Source organism: Arachis hypogaea, chromosome 9 (genome assembly GCF_003086295.3).
Source record: "Arachis hypogaea cultivar Tifrunner chromosome 9, arahy.Tifrunner.gnm2.J5K5, whole genome shotgun sequence".
Lineage (NCBI taxonomy): Eukaryota > Viridiplantae > Streptophyta > Magnoliopsida > Fabales > Fabaceae > Arachis > Arachis hypogaea.
Genome location: NC_092044.1, coordinates 48,750,799 through 48,760,644, shown reverse-complemented (window position 1 = coordinate 48,760,644; position 9,846 = coordinate 48,750,799). Strand labels below are relative to the sequence as shown.

The window sequence follows — 9,846 nt, the reverse complement described above, 5'->3', positions numbered from 1 at the left end:
TCAATTTCCATGCAGTCATTCTTTTTATCACATAACTGTGTTTCTGGAAATACATTTAGGGTGATGTTTTCGTCATGCATTCTGAGGATTAGTTTTCCTTGTTCCACGTCTATAATGTCCCTAGCAGTGGCCAAGAATGGTCTCCCAAGTATAATGGAATCACCTTCATCCTCATCTGAATCTAAGATTACAAAGTCTGCAGGGAAGATGAATTTATTCACCTTGACTAGAAGGTTTTCAATTACACCCCTGGGACATATCACTGACTTATCCACCAGTTCCAGAGACATTTGTATTGGCTTCACTTCCTTTATACACAGCTTTTTCACCAAAGAAGAGGGTATTAGGTTGATACTTGCTCCTAAATCACACATTGCCTTGTCAATGGTCAATCTCCCAATGGTGCAAGATAGAAAGAAACTTCTAGGATCTTTAAGCTTAGGGGAAGCCCTTTTTTAATCAATGCTCTGCATTCCTCAGTAAGTAGTATAGTCTCTTTCTCAACCCAACTTCTTTTTTTGTTGATAAGCTCCTTCAAGAACTTGGCATACAGAGGCATTTGTTCCAATACCTCAGCTAAGGGAATGTTTATCTCTAACTTCTTGAAAGTCTCAAGGAACTTATGAAAGTATTGATCCTTTGCTTTTTTGTGGAATCTTTGGGGATATGGCAGTGGAGGTGTAAGGCTCTTCTCCACTTGCTATTGTCCTGGAGCTGGCTCTTCCATGATCTGCTTCCCTTTCTTCAAATTTTATGGTTGGTTATCTTTTTCTTTGAGCTTCTATGGGACATTTTTGCTTGTTGTCATGTCCTTGTTACTAGCTTCCTCTTTTTCTGTTGGTTCTTTGTTGCTTTCCATAGGCTTCTTGGTTGCCTCTTTGTTGTCCACCAACGTCTTCCCACCCCTTAGTTGTATAGCTTTGCACTCTTCTTTTAGATTAGGAATGGTGTCATTTGGTAATGAGCTTGAAGGTCTCTTAATAGTAATTTGCTTGGAGAGTTGTCCAATCTGCCCTTCCATATTCTTCATGGAAGCTTCTTGGTTCTTAGTTGTCATCTCTTGGTGCTTCATCATTTTTTCCATTAACATCTCCAGGCTAGTGATCCTCTAAGAGTCTTGTGAGATTGGTTGGTTGTAGTGTGTTGGTGGTTGATGGTATGTGTTTTGGTTGGTGGTTGAATTATTGGATGGAAAAGGGTTGGAATTGGGGTGATTATTTTGGGGTTTTCTATAGGAATTTTGGTTATTCTGCTACTGGCTGTGGTTTTGGTTGTTTCTTGAAGGGTTTTGATTTGAGTTCCTTTGCCATGGTTGCTGGTTTTGATTTGAGTTCCTTTGCCATGGTTGCTGGTTTTGATTGTGGTTGTCTTCCCACATAAGGTTTGGGTGGTTCTTCCAAGATGGATTGTAGGTGTCACCATACACCTCATTCTGTCTAGAATTTTGGTTGTGCACATATTGGATATGTTCTTGCTGTTGGTCTTCTACATTTTCTTCATTCTTCCCCCAAGGAGTTGATGGTTGGCTTGTGGCACTCACTGATGCAACTTGTAGACCATCAATCTGATGCCAGGGCCTCTAGGCCAGTTTCACTGACCTTTTCTTTACTGTTTTAGGGTAGTTTCATGCATTTTCTTAGTAAATAAGGCAAGTTTGGGATGAAATTTCATTTACACCTTAACTCAAGCAACTATTGTGAATTTTATATGATTTTATAAGGATTATACAAGGATTGAATGATAAATTGATGATGCATAATCTCATGACTTGGGCTAGAGCTTTGATGCACTTTATTTGCTTAATTTCAGGACAAAGGAAGCGAGAAGAAGCCACGTTAGCAGTCACGTTAACCTAATTAACGTGACCACTAACGTGGGATAGGGACAAGCTTGTAGCGTTAATGAAAAAGGTGACCACCAATAACGCCTGCGAAGCCATCATAAGCCCACGTTAATTGGGAGCTCCAGTGTTAGTGGTAAAAGTGAATACCACTAACGCTACAAATTGGCAATTAGCCACGTTAAGATTCACGTTAACTTAGTTAATGTGAACTCTAATGTGGAAGGGGAAAACAATGCCAACGTTAGTGACACTCACCTTTGTCACTAACATTGGATCAAGCCAACATTGCCCACGTTAGTGGTCACGTTAAGACTACTAACGTGAAAGTTAACGTGGAGCTAAGCATGAAGAGCCAACATTAGTGACACTCACCTTTGTCACTAACGTTGGAGATAGCATTCACTACCACGTTAACCTAGTTAACGTGAACTCTAACATGGAGAGGAGGGGCATTTGGAGCGTTAGTGACAAAGGTAAGTGTCAGTAACGCTCTCGAAGCGTAAGCATGCCCACGTTAAGAGCCACGTTAACCTAGTTAACGTGAACTCTAACGTGGGGAAAGGGGGCACAATGCAATGTTATTGGAAAAGGTGATTCCCAATAACGTTTGCGAAGGATCATGAGGCAACATTAGTGGTCACGTTAGTGCCACTAACGTTGAAGTTAACGTGGACCATTTTGGGGTTGGAACATTAGTGAGAAAGGTGATTGCCACTAACGTTCTCGAACCCACATTTTCACTTAGCGTTAACGCCACTAACGTCCTAACTAACGCCCATGCCTAACTCACACTTTTCTGCAAGCTGAGCCCACTGAAGATTGTACTTGCTTCAACTCAAGATCTAAGGCCCACATCCAAAACTTGAAGAACTCTCTAGAAGGTCAAGAAGAGTAGTATATATAGGAGTAGTTTTGAACTATAGAGAAGCTTGGCACTTTGGAGAACTACCCTCTGTATATTTATTTTTCTGCACTTTTTAGCTAAGCATGTATTCTTCCTCTTTCTTTTCTCTTGATTTGTTAGAAAGCTTTCGATCTTAATTCAATTTGTCAGTTGTCTTGGAAAAGAAACTCTCCATAATTTGATCTCCTTTGAGCCTTGGAAAAGGGATGAGGAGATCATGCTAGAAATGCTTTCTCATGTTGGACCAAATTGGGGTCTGGGCGGATATAGTGACATGTAATCCTCCCAACACTTTGATTTGGAAATACATGTGGTATAATCAGTGACCACACTTCATCTCTTTCCATGAGTAATTAAATCAAGGAATTGGGCAATTGTTCAAGTTTAGAGAGATTGGATTGCCAAGGAATTGGGATCCAATCACTTAAGATTGCCAAGGAGATCAATGAATGCATTGATTGAGGAAGAAATGAGAATGAACTTGATCCGAAGAATGCAACATCTCCTAAGCCCAATGAATTCCCCATTCTGATCTTACCCATTTTCTTTACTTTCTTCTAATTATTTCTATGTTCATCTCCCAAAATCCCCATTTAAGATTCTGCACTTTATTTTCTGCCATTTACTTTCTTGTTATTTAATTTCCTGCAATACCAACTACCTTCTGTTTAGCTCAACTAGCATACTCTTCCAACTAAAATTGCTTGACCAATCAATCCCTGTGGGATTTGACCTCACTCTATTGTGAGTTTTTACTTGATGACAATTCGGTATACTTACCGAAGGGAAATTTGTTGAGAGATAAGTTTTTGTGCATCAAGTTTATGGCGCCGTTGCCAGGGATTGATTTTGTATCAATAATGATTAAGTTGGAAGTTCACTAGATTGAGCATTTTTTTCTTTTGTTTGTTTACGTTATCTGGTCATTTACCTTCAGTTGATTTAGTTTCTTCCTCATCTCCGATACCCTCTCTGTTTTCTTTCTTTCTTGTTGTTATTTACAAGTCTGTTCACTAACCCACTAACTGTTTAATAATTTGCATCACTCACACTAACAGTCACTCTAACAAGAATAATCACTTCATTTTATTTCTTACTGTGTACTTTGTTAGTTGTATGACAGGGAGAAGAAGTGGAGCTTCAACTTCCTTCGATTCGGAACCTGAGAGAACCCTCCGTAGATTGAGGAGGAAAGCAAGAGGGAAAGGAGTTATTGGTGCTAAGAAAGAGGAGGAATACTTTGAAACCAACATGGAGGAGAACTTGGAAAACAACCATGAAGGAGAAGCTCACAACTATGCCAGAGAAGGCCCTGTAAATAATGCTGGGGAAGACAGGAGAGTTCTACGCTCTTACATCAATCCAAACCTAGGAAATTGTGGAAGTAGTATCCAAAAGCCCACCATACATGCCAACAACTTTGAATTAAAACCTCAGCTCATCACCCTTGTTCAGAACAACTGCTCATTTGGAGGAAGTGTCCAAGAAGACCCCAATCAACATCTAACCACATTCCTGAGAATATGTGACACTGTGAAGTCTAATGGAGTCCATCCGGATGTCTATAGACTTCTTTTGTTCCCTTTTTCACTCAGGGACAAAGCATCCAAGTGGCTGGAGTCCTTTCTGAAGGAGAGCTTAACAAATTAGGAAGATATGGTGAACAAATTTTTGGCAAGATTCTACCCTCCTCAAAGAATTAACAGGCTCATAGCTGAGGTGCAAACTTTCAGGCAACAAGATGGTGAAACTCTCTATGAGGCATGGAAGAGGTTTAAGGACTTAACAAGAAGATGCCCACCAGACATGTTCATGAATGGGTTCAAGTTCACATTTTCTATGAAGGTCTCTCTTATGAGTCAAAGAATGTTGTAGACCATTCATCAGGGGGCTCTCTAAACAAGAAGAAAACCATTGAAGAAGCCATAGATGTCATTGAAACTGTAACTGAGAATGACTACTTCTATGCTTCTGAAAGAAGCAACACTCGAGGAGTAATGGAGCTGAACCACATGGATGCATTGCTGGCTCAAAATAAGATGATCACCAAGCAGCTAGTAGATCTCACCAAGAAGGTAGAAGAAAACCAAGTTGCAGCAGTCATCACTTCATTACCAGCTCAAGAAGGAGTGAATGTAAGAGAAGAAGGTGGCTGGGAACAAGCTAATTATGTTGGAAACTTACCCAGACAGATCCATGATCCATACTCCAACACTTATAATTCTGGATGGAGAAATCACCCTAAATTTGGGTGGGAAAACCAACAAGACCAAGGCCAAGACAAGAGACGCCACAACCACAATCCCAACAATAATGTAACTCACCAATATACCTCACAGAGATCCTATCAACACCCACCTAACCACCCTTCTCAACCACTTAATCTCAACCCACCATCACCAACTGAGGATAGACTTTCCAAAATTGAGGCTCTACTTGAAGACATATGCAAAGAAGTCCAAGACAACAGAGTGTTCAAGGATGAAGTGCGAGCCAATATCAAAAACCAAGGGGAAAACATCAAGAGGCTGGAGTCCCAAGTGGGATATCTTTCTCAACAGTTTCCCAAACCTATTGATAGTTTCTCAAGTGACACAGAGAAGAACCTAAGAGGAGAAACAAAGAAAGTAAGGTGGGAAGAATGTAAGATGATCAACACAAGTGATGAGATGAGTGTGGAGGACGTGGACACACAAATATAACACATCCAAGACAGTCCAAAGAAAAATCATGAAGACAGAAACCATGCACCCCAACCTTCACACAGGGATGAGCTAAAGAAAGGGGAGATCCTGAACCCATATGCGCCCTTTCCCTAAAGGCTCAAAGGTGGTTTAGCAAGGAGAATGTATTCAAGATTCCTCGACATGTTTGCATCCCTTGATGTAAATATACCATTCATTAAGGCCCTCCAGCAAATGCCCTCCTACATCAAGTACATAAAGGAACTTCTGGCCAAAAAGAGTTCATTAAAAGGTGGACAAACAATAAAGATGAACAGGGAGTGCAGTGCTCTCATCCAAGCAGAGCCACCTACAAAGAAGAAAGATCCAGGGAGTTTCCACATACCCTGTGCTATAGGAGAGACAATGATTGATAAAGGGGCTCTGTAACCTGGGAGCAAGTATCAACTTAATGCCTATATTCCTCATGAAAAAGCTTCAAATCAATGAGCTAACACCCACATACATAATCATCAAATTGTCTGACAAAACTAAAAAACAGGCAATAGGAGTGGTAGAGAATGTGTTAGTGAAGGTTGGTAACTACTTCCTGGCCACGAACTTTGTCATCTTGGAAATGGAAGAAAATCCCATCCATCCCATCATCCTGGGAAGGCCATTTTTAGCCACAGCCAGGGCGCTTATAGATGTGGAGCGAGGAGAGCTAGTATTGAAGATACACGATGAACAGCTCACCTTCAATGTTTTCAAACCATCACAAGAAGCAAATCATGATAACGAAGAGTCGAAGGAAGAGCACAATAAAGAGCTAATGGAAGAGTCAGACAAGGGAGCATAAGCACCACACCTAAGAACTCCTATGGTTAACAAGTAATGTAGTCAGAAGGAACAACAGCCAAGTGTGACCCAAGAGAAGCTAGACTCACAAGAGTCATGTGGGATAAGCAACAAAATCCCCCTGAAAGAAGGAACCATAAGGAGCAAGGTAACATCAAGGGAAGCAAGGAAAAAGGCCCCAAGGGAATGGAGAAACAAGAAAATCCCTACAGAGGATTTCTCTCCAGGAGATGAAGTGATCTCTGCCCACTTTCCATCTATACCACTTCATCTCCCCACCATTCCATCTCAGCTACCTCAAGTGTACACCATCAACAAAATCTTGTCCTTAGAACATGTGAAACTTCTTAACAAAGCCAATGGAGATAAATCCACTGCAAGGGGGGAGGACTTGAAGCACTACCAACCACCCTGACAAAGGCCAAACGTCAAGCTAATGACGTTAAAGAAGCGCTTCATGGGAGGCAACCCATGTTCTTTAGCCTTTCTTTTTAATCTCTAATACTAGTTATTAAAGCAAAGTTCATGGATTCTAAATCAACCTCGACAAACAATATAAGAATCCCTACATGCAGTATATAGTACATGATAAGTTTGGTGTTCAAGGCACACCAAGAGGGCTTGAACACACTCAATGGTATGAGATTCTTTTCGAATCTTGTTGCACCATATGATCACAAACAAGTTTGGTGTTACCAACGTTGCATGCATGGGAAATAGAGTGGTCGATTGATTTGCATTCATGAAAAGCATTTAGTTATTTTAAAAACAAAAGAAAAAGATTTTAACAGTAGCTATTTCACACTTTAATTTTTCCTACCAAAAATTTAATTAACTTTTTGCATTCCTTCTGTCTTGTATAGGAAATCAAAAAGGGGATTGGTTGTACTTGATAGGACAACCAAAGGAAGGAGGTTCGGCCATTATACCAAGGAAACCACACACTTGTCTTCAAGGGGAGTATCTTGGGAAGTGTTGCCATGCAACATTGGGAGTTGGATAGCCTTGGAGACCGAACCAATACCCTCATAAAAGAGGTGATCCGTGTGCTCATCCAATGCCAAACCCCAACCGTCCATCATTACGCCATGCTATCAATCCACACCCTTCACTCTCATCATTTCCCTATATAACCTCTACTTTATAGCCATTCCATGTGCAATTGTCATTCCCATCCATCTCTCTCTTTCTTCTCTCAAACACACACCCCATCCTCCACCAAATGTTTTATACACATTCTTATAGCCACATCTTGTAAGCCACAAATATACCAACCATCACTCATGGCATCATCGAGCACTAAGAGAAGAAGAGGGAAGGAACCTATAGGGCAGTCTCCTTCTGATGCCGGGAGATTCAAGACCGCCTTTCATGAGCTCCAATATGAACGGATCAAAAATAAGAAAATATTGCCAGAATTGACATTCCAGTTCAATGAGGATGAGTGCCCAAAGATTAGAGAGAAGATTGCACAGAGGGGTTGGCAAAAGCTCACGAACCCAGAAATAAAGATAAATGTGAACCTCATCAAGGAATTCTATGCCAATATGGCCAGAGAAGACAGTACTAGGGCCCCCACCTTCAAAAGCTACGTGAGAGGAACAGAGGTGGACTTCAGCCCCAATGCTATAACAAGGACTCCTCAGCTGAAATCGCCACATTTTGATGAGCTCAGTTGTCAAGTAAGAATAAGCAATGCCCCCGACGAAGATGAACTTGAAGAAATAGTGAATGATATGTGTGTTATAGGATCTGATTAGGAAAGATACTCAGATAAGAGGCTGCGGTTCATTAGGAGAGGAGACCTCATCCCATAAGCCAAGGGATGGTTTGAGCTTGTAAGAAGGTCTATCCTTCCAGCCGCAAACAATTCTGAGGTCAATATTCCTCGAGCTACCATGGTATATTGCTTAGTAAAGGGTGGGGACATCAATGTGCACGAAATCATATCTGAAGGGATCCAGGATTCAGCCGAGAAGAATGATCCGGGTGCTAGACTTTGGTACCCCAGCACCATCCTTAGATTATGCATGAAAGCCAAGGTGGTATTCGAAGACAACAATCCACAGTGGGTAAATCCTGGGAGACTAGTTACCCTCTAGCATATAAACTATGTGACACCCTCTCAACAACAAAGAAGACCTCAGATATGGAAAAGAACTGCACAAGAAGAGCCTCACCAAGAAGAACCGCGCCAAGAAGAACCCCAACAAATAGGGTACCAGCAAGAAGGGCAATATGATCAAACCAACATAAATCTGTTTCACATTCAAGGAGCCATTGAGGATCTGTCAAGGAGCTATATGAAGGGACAAGAACAACAACTGCATGTCCAATCTCAAAGGATGGATCGTCAAGAAGAACTACTCTCTAGTTGGATGGATCAACAAAAAGAATGGCAGAAATAGCAAATGGAGTTGCAACAGGAGCATTACTCCCAGCTCACCCAAGCCATCAATCAAGTGACCGAAAGGCAAGAAAGCCAAGACAAACGCCTTCAAGAACTCAACCAACGCCAGATAGCCCAGATGAAAGCATTCAACGAATTCAGTGTGCTCAATGATGGAAGGCAACTGCATAAGTTGCATAACTTATATGACTGGGCATATGCATAACTTGCACCCTGCCATTCCAAATTATGAGGCAGTCCGCAAGGACTTAATAGAACAAGAAGAGGAAAAGGTGAAACAACAAAAGGAAGCATTAAAGAAGAAGATGGAGGATGTTGGTTTCTGGAAAAAGCTGATCGGGAAGCGCAAAGGAAATGGGGACTCAAGCAAACAAGGAGGATCCCAAGACAAAGGGACATGAGCATTCCAATAAGTGAAAGGTTGTGGAGCTCTTTCTTATTTTTATCTTTTTCAAGCTTTAAATAAGGAAAATCATGTATGAAATAGAACATGCTTCCATGGTAGCTTAGGATTTTAAATTCTGCCTTTAGAGTTTTCATTGCTTAGGTCTATATTTACTAGTCTAATGTCCCTTCTGCATTTTCACCTTGCTTACTTGTATGCTTGTCCTTTAAGTCAATAAAAAAGAAGATGTTATGAAAAGAACAAGAGTTGAGTATCTTGTGAAGTAAATTCTGAATATTTGTGGTAGGGTGATTAATTAGCTAAGTTGGTTCACCAACAAGGTAGGAAGGCAACTATCTACCTTGAATCATATGCTTGAAACACACCCCAGGAGACTAGCTAATTGATAAGATCCTAATAAGAAAAGAGAAAGAGCAATAAAAGTGAAAAGGAAAGAAAAACAATAAGAAATAATGCTAGACACCAAGGGTTTGAAGATTGAGGCATGTGTCTGTGGTGTTCATGTGCAAAGAATATGCTTGGATGAATAAGCTCTTAGGGGTGCCTTATCACTTGGTAACTTGGATTAACTAATCTGGGATTATCAGCTGAAAGTCCACTATCAAGAGTAACCTCTGCTACAGAACACTTAGCAACCCAAAGAGGTGCTGGACACCAAGGTCTCAAGAAAAGAAAAATAACAAATCATGTGCCTGTGGTATGTATGTATGGGGGAAAGAGACTTGAGGGAGTAAGTCCTTAGGGGTGCCTTAACACCTAGCA

The 9,846-nt window shown here is 41.0% G+C and overlaps 1 non-coding gene across 1 annotated transcript; it reads right to left on the bottom strand.

Annotated features, from left to right (window-relative positions):
• Window positions 1-4,451: 4,451 nt before the first annotated feature.
• On the bottom strand, window positions 4,452-4,555 carry LOC112714054 (small nucleolar RNA R71). Its single transcript, XR_003159011.1, has one exon. It is a non-coding gene; the product is annotated as a small nucleolar RNA R71 (small nucleolar RNA).
• Between the last annotated feature and the right edge of the window lie 5,291 nt (window positions 4,556-9,846).